This window comes from Olea europaea, chromosome 7 (genome assembly GCF_002742605.1).
Source record: "Olea europaea var. sylvestris chromosome 7, O_europaea_v1, whole genome shotgun sequence".
Lineage (NCBI taxonomy): Eukaryota > Viridiplantae > Streptophyta > Magnoliopsida > Lamiales > Oleaceae > Olea > Olea europaea.
The window spans coordinates 15,688,249-15,700,712 of record NC_036243.1 but is presented as its reverse complement, the minus strand read 5'-3'; the positions used below and the strand labels follow the sequence as shown (position 1 = coordinate 15,700,712).

Genomic DNA, 12,464 nt, shown 5'->3' with positions numbered 1-12,464 from the left:
TGTGGCACTCCAGCCGAGGTGGCATATATTGCCGAGGTGGGCTATGGCCGAAGCCCTTCAAGCCGAAGTCCACTAGCCGAGGCGTCTTTTTACCGAGGCCTGTGAACGTAATTGAGGTCCTCATGCTGAGGCATATGAGCCGAAGTCATGATGTTGAAGCTGGTTGAAGATGGCTGAAGCCCTCAAGTGGAAGTATTGTGTGAAATGGCCGAAACCCCGAAGCTGGTGCAGGAGCCTCCGAACTACAAGGGAGTATCCTCCATGATCACTTCTCCCAAGAGATCGTCTGCATAAAGATCTTATTCGAATGATTGATGGAACGTTTGTCATAAACATAAAGGTCAAGTCTTATCACTAGTATAGGGGGTTCTGCACAAGCAATAAATGCGCTGCAAGCTAGCAAGTCAAACCTCATGCCTGATGAGATATTTAAATCAAAGAGATGAGGCCACGTGCCACCTCATCCAAGGGCTCCCATTTCACATATACCACTATAAATACTTCCCTTGTGTAACACCAAAAGGTTAATGCAAGAATCAATGCAAAGAACTACACTTTACTCAACTCTCTCTCATTTACTTGCAATATACAAATTGAGTTTATACACATTTACATATACATTTACGAACACCGGTTGGTAATTATTGTACAATCGAATCATGAACAACCTGTCGAATTTCGAACGTCACCGTCCCGCGTCGTTGGACTACTCCCACGCCCTCTGAACCGCTCATTTTAGACTATCCACATGTCTTAGCGTGTTGGACATTCGCCCACGCGTGCGCGGGTGGGACCGACATCTATTGGTAACACTTTTTGGGGTCAACATATTGGCGCCTTCTGTGGGAAACCATACCATAACCACAAGCAACCTTGTGGTAAAAGCTTACTAAAAAAAACATTTAGGCAACCCCCCGTGAAAAATGATTTGTTCTTGAAAAAGAACAGGAGAAAGCCTCATTACTTAGCAAAATCTGAAATTTGAGAAAAGAAAATGAGCTCCAATGAAGATACTCCCCCAGGAGGGTAAGAGAAAACATGAATGTGCCTCCTCAGCCCACTGTCCCAGTAGCTCGACATTGACTCCACCACCACCAAAGAAGAGGTGGGATGCGTGCGACGACACGACTATCAAGAGAAATGGCCGCCATGGCAGCCAATATGAGGGATATTGCTAGCCAAAACTTGGCTATGAGGGAGCTTATGGCCCAAATGCAAGGACAGGGAGGTTTTTCCATTCCTCCATACACCCCCTAAGGGCACTATCAGCAAGAGGATGAAGTTCAAAGTCATAGAGCTGCCTCGTCAGACTATGGCCGAGGTGAAAGCCCATTTGAAAGGGAAGTGGAAGTTGATGTTTCTTCCAACTACGCTTCTGGCCGACCCACCGAGGTCCAAATGAGTCATGATAATTTCCCACCTCCTTATGAGCAAGATCCAAGACATAGGAAGGCAAGAAGTATTTTTGACAGAATCAACCCTGCCGAACCGAGGCTCAGGCAACAGCAGGCTCAACAGCCTTGGACAAGGCCACCTCTTCTACCTCCAATGCCCCAGCAGCCGGAGTGAAGGCGTGAAAATGCCTCCCTTGTTGTTCCGCCTAGAAATAGGCTGCAGAGGAGAGAGGAAGAGGCTAGGGATCGCCCCGGAACCTCTCACTAGCGACCAGGATATGAGGCTGATGAGTACGACTCTGATGAAGAGCAGAGGTGCTGCGACTTGGACGATGATGATGAGAATCTACCATTCTCCAGGGAACTAAGGAATACCCAGGTCCCGAGCCACTATGTTATGCTAAAAATACCAAAGTATGACGGAAGAGGCGACCCAGAAAAGTACCTGAATGCTTATAAAACTCACATGAGCCTAAGGGGCGCCACCCCAGCTGTGAAGTGCAGAGCCTTCCATTTAACACTTAGTGGAGCGGCTGAAATTTGGTATAGTAGATTGCCACCTGGGAGCATTAGAAGCTGGTCCGAGTTCAAGACAACATTCTTGAAGAGATTCGCGGTGAGCAATGAAGGAGAGGCCCCCATCCAACGTCTCCAAGACATGAGATAAGCACATGGCGAGTCCCTAAAGAGCTTCTTATCCCTCTTCACCAATGAGATGATGTACTGCGTACAAGTCACTGACCGAGAGGCACTATCCGCATTGAGGGGAGGTCTGAACATGAATACCCTATTCTGAAGAGACGTGCAGAATCAAGATCCCACCACCTATGACGCCCTACTCAAAATGATGAGAAGGGAGATCATCAATGAAGAATTGATTGAGCATAGGAACAGGGCAAGTAGAGGCCTCCCACCTCCTCAAAGATAGCGTGGTAGAGGCCTAACCTTCTACCTGATGGGCTACCAAAACTTGCCACCACCACTCTGAATGTGGTTCCAACCTTGGCATATGAAGATGTCAACCCGATTACTGACCCCCATCAGATGGAGGCCCAGCAGGGACCCGTCAGGGGAGAGGCCGAGGCCGAGGTTCAGGACCTAGAAATAGGTCAAACCCGAACTCTCCAGAATACTGTGTGCACCACAGGTCCTACGGGCATGACACAGCAGATTGCAGAGACTATGCACACCGCTCGCGACAGGAACCCGCTAGAGATAGACATGATTTGCCCCAGGTGAACAGGCCCCCGCCTAGGTATGACAACCGACGTAGGCGTGAGGAGGCCGCTCCCCATCAAAGGGATGTATCCCCACGACGAAGGGAGCATGATGCAGAGAGGCCCAGGGAAGGGCGTAGGCACCGAAGAAATCGGCAAGCTCAAGATGAGGCCCCTATCCACGAGGTGGATAGCATATTTGGAGGTCCGTATGTTGGCAGTGAAACACGAAACGCCAAAAGGAATTACGCTCGGAAGGCTAAACACCCCCCTTTGACAAGATACATTGTGGATAGTAGCTCCCGAAGAAACCAAGTTTCACCCGTTGTCTTCACCCAGGAAGACGCCGAAGGAGTTCATTACCCCCATTGCGATGCACTTGTGGTGAGGGCTGTCATAGCCCGTAATGGGCTCAAACGAATGTTAGTTGACAATGGCAGCTCCGTCAACATTCTATTCCGATCCGCCTTTGACAAGATGATATTGGATCATCAGCTGACGCCCACCACCACTCCATTGTACGGATTTACCGGAGATAACATCACTCTGAGGGAAAAGATAACACTTGCAGTGGAGATGGGAGAATCCCCACAATCAACGATGAACTTCATGGAGTTCCTCATTGTCGACAGCCGGTTGGCTTACCATGGAGTGTTGGGCAGACCTGCCCTAAAGGAATTGGGAGCAGTCACCTCCATCCACCACCTATGCATGAAATTCCTGACAGAAAATGGGATGGCAACTGTGAAAGGCGACCAAAGAGGCTCGAGAGAGTGCTATCTAAGCTCCATCAAGAAGGTAGAGCCCCGGGACGTCCATGTAATCATAGCTGATGTGGTCATGGCTGATGTCCCAGGTGATGCTCCCACCGAACAAGAAGATGTTGATATGATCGACGCACCACCTAATCCGGAGGTGCTGGTCATTGATGAGATTGACCCCCGCATAATGGAACATGAGCCTCAAGCATCCTCTAGTACAGGAACTTGAGAGCTTCTCGGCAGACCCTCGAGACCCATCAAAGGTGCTGAAGGTAGGCAAATGCTTATCCAACACTCTGAAGGAAAAGATTAAAGATTTCCTAAGCAAAAATCTTGATGTCTTTGCCTGGAAGCATGAGGACATGGTAGGTATAGACCCCAAGATCAGCTACCACTACCTGAAGGTCGATCCTAAGGTTGCCCCCACACAGGCAAAAAAGGAGGGCCCTCAATCCTGAAAGGTACGAGGCTCTGAAGGAAGAAGTTCAGAAGCTCATCCAAAGTGGCTTCATCAGGGAGGCAACCTACCCGAAGTGGGTCTCCAACCCGATTTTAGTAAAGAAACACAACGACAAGTGGAGGGTGTGCATCGACTTCACCAACCTCAATAGAATTTGCCCGAAAGATAGCTTTCCACTCCCAAGGATTGACCAACTAGTGGACTCCACGGCTGGGCACGAGTTGTTGAGCTTTATGGATGCGTACTCCAGCTATAACCAAATCTCCATGCACCTGGCCGATGAAGAGCACACCTCTTTCATCACGGACCAAGGCCTCTATTGTTATAGAATGATGTCCTTCGAATTGAAAAATGCCGGAGCAACCTACCAAAGACTTGTAAATAAGATATTTATGGACTCATTGGAAAAACAATGGAGGTCTATGTGGATGACATGCTAGTAAAAGGTTTGGAGGTTGAGGACCAAATAACACACCTCAACAGCACTTTCCAAATCTTAAGAAGGTATAGGATGAGGCTCAACCCCCTCAAGTGCGCTTTTGGGGTAGCCTCCGGCAAGTTCTTGGGGTACATGGTCAACCAACGAGGAATTGAGGCCAACTTCGAGAAGATTGAAGCTCTATGCAACATGAGGTCGCCCCAAAAGCCAAAGGAGGTGAAAAGTCTTACCGAGCGAGAGGCCGCACTTAGCCGCTTCGTCTCCAAAGTTACGGACAAATGCCTCCCATTTTTCAAAGTGCTGAAGGCTGGGAAGAAATTCCAGTGGACTGAGGAATGTGAAGAGGCCTTCCAATGCCTGAAAAGGCACCTGGGTAGGCTCCCTCCTCTCCAAATCGAAGCCCGGTGATATCCTACAACTATATTTGGCCGTCTCCAATGAGGCCATCATCTCGATTCTGATACAGGAAGAAGGGTCCACCCAACTCCCCGTATACTACACAAGTAAAGCACTCCTATCGCCAGAAACCCGTTACCCCGATATGGAGAAGCTCGATTTAGCCTTGATCACGGCCTCTAGGAAATTGAGACCCTGCTTCCAAGCTCACACCATCCATATCCTGACGAACTTTCCCCTGAGGCAGGTACTCCAAAAGCCCGATGCCTCAGAAAGGTTATTGAAATGGGCAGTGGAACTAAGTGAATTTGACCTTGTGTTCAAGGCTAGGGCAGCCATCAAAGGACAAGCCTTGGCTGACTTTGTGGCTGAATTCGCCAACCTACCCGAGGTGGATGAAATCATGGAACCCACCGAGCCTCCCACGTGGAACCTCTTCGTCGATGGGTCAGCTAGGGATGTCGGCTCAGGTGCCGGGGTTGTCCTCATCAGCCCCGAAGGTCACAAACTCACCTTGGCGATGAGGTTCAGATTCAAAGCTACCAATAATGCAGCAGAATATGAGGCACTTCTTGCGGGCCTCAGGCTGGCCATAGAAATGCAAGTAAAGAGGCTACTCATCAGTAGTGACTCCCAACTGGTTGTTAGCCAAGTCAATGGTAACTTCTCAGCCAAAGACAAAACGATGGCCTCCTATCTGAAAATGGTGATGAACCTCATCCCATCTTTCGAAAAGTTTGAGTTGATCCAAATCTCCTGCATCAAAAATGCCCATGCGGATGCACTCTCGAAGCTGGCTAGTAGCAAGGACTTAGAGCTACTCACAGTAGTACCTATTGAGGACCTCCTCCTGCCTTCGATCGAGGCCCCTACTGTAATGTGGGTCGCTGGAACTCCCACTTGGATGCAGCCAATCATAGCATACCTCAAAGACCAGGTACTGCCCACTAACAAGAATGAGGCTTACAAGTTAAGGAGGAGGTCAGCCCACTTCCTCTTCATTGATGACATTCTCTACAAGAGGAGCTTCTTCTCTCCACTCTTACGGTGCGTTGGAGGAAAATAGGCTACCTACATATTAAGAGAAGTCCATGAAAGCGCGTGCGGCAACCACTCCGGAGGTCTATCTCTGGCACAAAAAATATTGAGGCAGGGGTACTACTAGCCTACCCTAAAGTGGGATGCCCTCGAGTTTGTACGAAAATGCGATAAATGCCAGCGCATCTCTACTGTGCAAAGACAACCATCGCAGGATTTGACCGCCATCTCCAGCCCCTGGCCTTTCTCAAAATTGGGTGTGGACCTCATAGGTCCCCTACCTAAAGGTAGAAGAGGTGCAAGTTTTGCAATTGTGGCCATTGATTACTTCACAAAGTGGGTCGAAACTGAACCACTGGCAAAAATCACTGAAGCCAACACCTCCAAGTTCTTATGGAAAATTATTATTTGCCGGTTCGGAATTCTCTACTCAATTGTCTCAAACAATGGCAGACAATTTGACAACAAGAAGGTTAGAGAATTATGCGAAGAGGTCGGCATAAAGAAGCACTTCTCCACACCTCACCACCCACAAGTAAATGGCCAAGTTGAGGCCGTGAGCAAGACAATCAAGCACGTCCTGAAAAGGAAACTTGATGTATCAAAAGAGGTCTGGGTTGATGAGCTGGCCCAAGTCCTTTGGGCAATCCGAACCACCATCAGGACTCCAACAGGGGAAACGCCCTTCCTCATGGCATATGGAACTGAGGCGATGAGCCCCGTGGAGGTCAGACTTCCATCTCCAAGACGTCTGCACTTCAGCGAGATAACCAACGATGAGCTTCGGAGGTGTGACCTCGACTTCATCGAAAAAAGAAGAGATGATTCCCAATTGAAACTCGGCACATATCAGAGAAAGATGACAAGGTACTTCAACTCGAAGTTAAGAAGAGGTTATTCCGAATCAACGACCTTGTACTTAGGAGGGTCTTCCTGTTCTCAAAAGAACCTGGTTCTGGTTCCCTAGGCTCGAACTGGGAAGGTCCATACAAAATCAGAGAAGAGGTTCGACCTGGGACTTACTGGATTGAAGACATGAACGATAAAGCACAACCCCGTCCATGGAACATTGAACACCTCAAAAAATCTACCTTTCCCAGCCTTTGTAACATTTCTATGGTTCAATAAAATTCAGTGATTAAATTAACGTGTTGTACTACCTCGACACCTCAGAGGAGAGGCTCGCGTCCCACCTCTGGACCACCTCGCTTGAACTCCGAGACGCTAGCACACGCCTCCCCTTGGCCAGCTGAACGTCAAGGGAAGAAGCATCAACATGGCTACACCATCCACCATGTCTGGGATGTGTCGTCATCTCGAAAGAGAGGCTCGTGTCCCACCTCTGGACCACCTCACTTGAACTCCGAGGCGCTAGCACATGCCTCCCTTTGGCCAAGCTGAACGCCAAGGGGAGAAGCCTCAATATGGCTGCACCGTCCACCATGTCTAGGGTGCATCGTCACCTCGGAGGAGAGGCTCGCGTCCCACCTCTGGACCACCTCGCTTGAACTTCGAGGCGCTAGCACATGCCTCCCTTAGGCCAGGCTGAATGCCAAGGGGAGAAGCCACCTCACGTGCATTCTGAGGCCCATACAGTTGTGCTTAAATAAAGTTCATTTGCTTAAATTCGAGGCTCGCTTAAGTCCGAGGCCCATACCGTTATTATGCTTAAGTAAAGTTCATTTGCTTAAATCCGAGGCTCATACAGTCGTTCAATCCAGTTGTTTAAAGTGATTGAAGTTAAGGTACCAAGTTAAAGTTATTTAGTTAGTGCTTCTGTCAACTTTTAAGTTCATTTGCTTAACGAGGCGCATACACTTGGATAAAGAAACAACAATGAAACAACAACGAATCAAAAAGGCATCATATTGATCTTCAATAAAGATTACAAAGATGGGCCTCAGGCCATTACATTCAAGAGACTGAAAAGAAAACTAATATAAGCCTGGGTAGATGGCGGAGGTGCCTCAGCACTTGGGGCTTCGACAGCTTGAGCATCGGCACTTGTCTCCTTTACCTCCGCTGCTTCATGACCCTGCACCTCCTCAGTAGGGGTCTGAGGTACCTCGTCTACAAATTCAGACCTGAGTTGAGTCAGATCCAAATTGGGATACAGTTCCTCTGCCCGCTCCATCACCTCGGCATAGGGAAAGTTTCTCCAATAAGCACTGAAGCTCTTATACTCCTCTGTATTATGAAAGTTGGCGATGTACTCCTGCACCGCCTCCTCCCTCGCCTGTTGGGCCTCCTCTCTTGTATGGGAGGCATCATCCACATACCACTTGACTTGGCCCCCCCAAGAACTGGTAAGCCTCTTAGGATGACGCCAAGTGGGCATTTGCCTTCTCCAGGGCCTCGACGGTCACTTTCTGGTGCTTATTGGAGACCTCGACCTTCTTTGTCAGGGAGGTCACCTCGCACTGTGACTCGTACACTTCCTTTTTCAAGGCCTCAATCTGAGCCAAAGCAGACTCAAGTTTGGCCAATTCTTCAACTTTTTGGGCCTTGGCTTCTTCCGCCTCGACCTTAGCTGCCTTCAACTCCTCTGCGAGGGAAGCCGTCTTCTCCTCCGAAGACTGGGTCCTTGTCTGAAAATCACTCAGGGCCTCCCTGCATTCAAGTACGAGGCCAAAGGTTCTGACGCTTTGGCTCACCAAAGCCCTCGTCAGGTCGGTGGCATCACAGGACGAGGCATGCAGCTACCACCTATCAGTCCAGAATCGGTAGAAGCTCTCAGTAGCGCTCCGAATCTCCTGGGGTAGAGCCTCCACCAAGGCTGGGGCCAAGGTCTCCTCCCTACCAGCTAGGAAGCTTGGAGACTTGCCCTTCTCTCGAAGAGGCTTCTGTTTTGCTGCCTCCTCCTCAGCAGCCTCGGCAGCTCTCCTCGCAGCCTCTTCTCTGGCCTCCTCAGCCTCGGCCTCTCTAACCATTTCTATCTTAATGGCTTTGGAGGCGGATGCGAGCAGCTTCGGCTCACCAGTTAATTTAGCCTCGTGGGACACTGATGTCCCAAACTTCCCTGACAAGCTAGTGACGTGCACCAGCTTCCTCCTCTTCGCCTCCTCAAGGACCTTCTCTTTCCCCCCGAGGCTCCTTTGGCTTCTCCTGCCTCTGAGGAGTCCCCTCTTCGGAAGCCCTTGAAGTGCTGTCCTTGGAAAGGCATTCCACCCTGCCTCGAACCTCCTTAGCCCCACTGGACCCTAGCTTCAGGGGCTTCGCCTTGACAATGGATGTGGCCTTTAGAATAGAAGCCATGTCCGGAGCTAGGTACTCCCTCCTCTTGAATTTATCTGCATAGCACGTCAGGTCAGCACATCAGTATCAAAACAAAAGAACAAGAAAATTTACAACTGTGGGAGCTTCGTACCTCTGGAAGCCATTAGTCCAAAATCCAGGAAGTAGCGGCTCCTGTTGATTAGGTGGTCAAAGTGGCGGAGCTTCAGAGGCCTCTTGTAGATGTCCTCTATCACCTCGAACTCTTCCCTGCTGAGCTTGAACCTCATACTACTATCTTCAATGGAAGCCTCAACAGTTAGAAAAGTTCAAGTGTTCAATTTAGAAGTACAAGCAGAGGCTGGAAGACTCACGGGCTTCGTAGTACTGGGTCGGCACTGTGCAAGAAAGGGCCTTGTCTCCCTCTACTGCCTACCACTTTCCTCATACCTAGAACCATGACTCTTTCCGCCCCTTGATGGAGGAAGGCAGTCCCACCACAAAGGTGCGTGAGCCCCCCAAAGTGTAAGGTAATATCACCTCCTGGACTCTTTCCCTATGACCCAGGGCTGGAAAAGAGTTATGAATACATGGAGAGGCATGTCCTTCCCAAGTGACACCTCCTTCCACAGGAAGTACTTGCCGACCAGCTGGCTCCACCCATTTGGCAGAACCTGGGTCGGCGACAACATGAAATTCCTCAGCATCGCGCTAAAGAAGAGGTGCAGAGGAAGACGCATACCTGCCTTAAACAGGTATTCACTGACTGCCACACAACCGGGCCTCGGATAGCAGGCCCACTCGTTCGACTTGGAAACTAACATTTCTATAGTGTGGGGGATACTGTATCTCTTCCTGACCTCCCCCAACCTCTTCCACGTCATACTTGAAGGCACCCTAGATGCCCCCCCACTCTTTGGTATGATCTACTGGCTCCTCGGTCATGGCGTACCTATCAACCTCGGAACCCCCCCTGTGACTGACCCCATAATATAATGAAGCCACTGTCACCAGCTCCCTACCCAAGGTGGACTCCATTTCATAGTATTAACAAAAAAAGGGGGCTCTTCTAAGAATAATACCTAAGGGAGGAACTACGCGAACGGAGATAGGCCGAAAAATGAAAGAACAAACAGCCTCGACGTCGGAAAGTTCAAGATTTTAGAGAGAATCAGATTGCAAATGCTCAAAAGTCCTGAAAAATGGAATTTTCTCACCTTTTATAGAGGTCCAGGACAAACCCTAGCCGTCAGATCGAAGCTCGATCAATCTGAACCCTCCATTGTAGATCAAATCTGAGGCGTTGAATTCAAACGATTTTTCAAACCTACGCCTCAGATTCAAGAGTGCCTCCCATGCATCCCATCCAACGCGTCTGCTTCTAAAACCTCCAACTATCCTCATAATTGTGTTTTTAATTCGACGGCAGCAGGCACCTTGGAAATCGTAACGGGTCAGCCACTTTTTCTCGAAAACAAGCACAAAATATCAAATCATTGGCACATCTATCGACGCGCAATCATTACCAATAGCCTCGGCTTCCTCTTCAACGTTCAGCCAACAAGCCTTGCAGGTTCGGTTTCCCAACCGCCTCGATTTCCTCTTCAGCCAACAAGCCTCGCAGGTTCGGTTTCCCAACCGCCTCGGCTTCCTCTTCAACGTTCAGCCAACAAGCCTCGCAGGTTCTGTTTCCCAACCACCTCAGCTTCCTCTTCAACGTTCAGCCAACAAGCCTCGCATGTTCGATTTCCTAACCACCTCGGCTTCCTCTTCAACGTTCAGCCAACAAACCTCGCAGGTTCGATTTCCCAACCACCTCGACTTCCTCTTCAACGTTCAACCAACAAGCCTCGCAAGCTCGGTTTCCGAACCACCTCGGCTTCTTCTTCAACATTCAGCCAACAAGCCTCGCAGGTTCGATTTCCCAACCACCTCGGCTTCCTCTTCAACGTTCAGTCAACAAGCCTCGCAGGTTCAATTTCCCAACCACCTTGGCTTTCTCTTCAACACAGCCTCGGTCTTTTCATCATTCACCTACAGCAGCACATCTCTAACTCCAATCATGATATAAATATCTATACTTGGACTTGGGGGACTATTATTTGGGGTTCAAAAATTCTTTCAATTTTTACTTCATTAAAGTCCGCGCATTACAGAAATGACCATACTTGGACTTGGGGGACTATTGTTGCATGTTGTCATACTTGGCCAACCTACTTGGGCCAATGGCCCACTCACGCCGAACCACGTGGCACTCCAACCGAGGTGGCATATATTGTCGAGGTGGGCTATGGCCGAAGCCCTTCAAGCCGAAGTCCACTAGCCGAGGCGCCTTTTTACCGAGGCCTGTGAACGTAACTGAGGTCCACATGCTGAGGCCTATGAGCCAAAGCCATGATGCTGAAACTGGTTGAAGATAGCTGAAGCCCTCAAGTGGAAGTATTGTATGAAATGGCCGAAGCCCCGAAGCTGATGCAGGAGCCTCCGAACTACAAGGGAGTATCCTCCATGGTCACTTCTCCCAAGAGATCGTCTGCACAAAGATCTTATTCAAATGATTGATGGAACGTTTGTCATAAGCATAAAGGTCAAGTCTTGTCACTAGTATGGGGGTTCTGCACAAGCAATAAATGCGCTGCAAGCTAGCAAGTCAAACCTCATGCCTGATAATATGTTTAAATCAAAGAGATGAGGCCACGTACCACCTCATCCAAGGGTTTTCATTTCACATATATCACTATAAATACTTCCCTTGTGTAACACCAAAAGGCTAATGCAGGAATTAATGCAAAGAACTACACTTTACTTAACTCTCTCTCATTTACTTGCAATACACAAATCGAGTTTATACACATTTACATATACATTTACGAACATCGGTTGGTAATTATTGTATAATCGGATCACGAACAACCCGCCAGATTCCGAACGTCACCATCCCGCGTCGTTGGGCTACTCCCACGCCCTTTGAACCGCTCGTTTTAGACCATCCACGTGTCTTAGCATGTTGAACATTCGCCCATGCGTGCGCGGGTGGGACCTGCATCTGTTGGCAACACTTTTTGAGGTCAACAATTGGTATTATTTGAGAATCTATGTACCATAATTAATTCTATTAATATTCTAGGTAAGCCACTTTCTAATTTCAAATTCTACACTATGTTTTTCAGAGCTCCGGTAGAATAAGAGGATGCTTGATAAACCCATCCGAGAAATTGGAAGGAAAAAGACTATTTACAAGCACAAGAAAAGAAATTGATTGTGGAGATAAAAAAAAAATGCAAAGCAAGGGCAGATGGTAAGTTGTTCTTTATAGATAATTTCATTTCAGTTTCTTAGACTTTATGGCTCTCTTTTCTCCTATAGGCCCCATCTGCTTTATTGCCTAGGTTGCTCCCATGAAGAAATTTTGGAAATTTTTTTGATCAGATTGATTTTAAAGATAGATTCATTAATGACAATTTAGTGAATTTTCATCTTCATTATATGAACCATCTAGAAGAAACAAGCTGTCCAAATTTAAAGCTCAAATAACATAAGTGAAAG

General features: G+C 48.4%; 1 protein-coding gene across 2 annotated transcripts in view; it reads left to right on the top strand.

Annotated features, from left to right (window-relative positions):
- LOC111397148 overlaps positions 1 to 12,464 on the top strand; it is a 74,224-nt gene extending 61,760 nt beyond the window's left edge. Inside the window, exons 9-10 of one of the 2 annotated variants that reach the window (XR_002703182.1) lie at positions 12,089 to 12,216; positions 12,421 to 12,464. The gene's annotated coding sequence lies outside the window, so the exon portion shown is untranslated. Of the gene's footprint in view, positions 1 to 12,088; positions 12,217 to 12,417 lie in introns of both variants that reach the window. The other variant, XR_002703181.1, reaches the window with a different exon arrangement.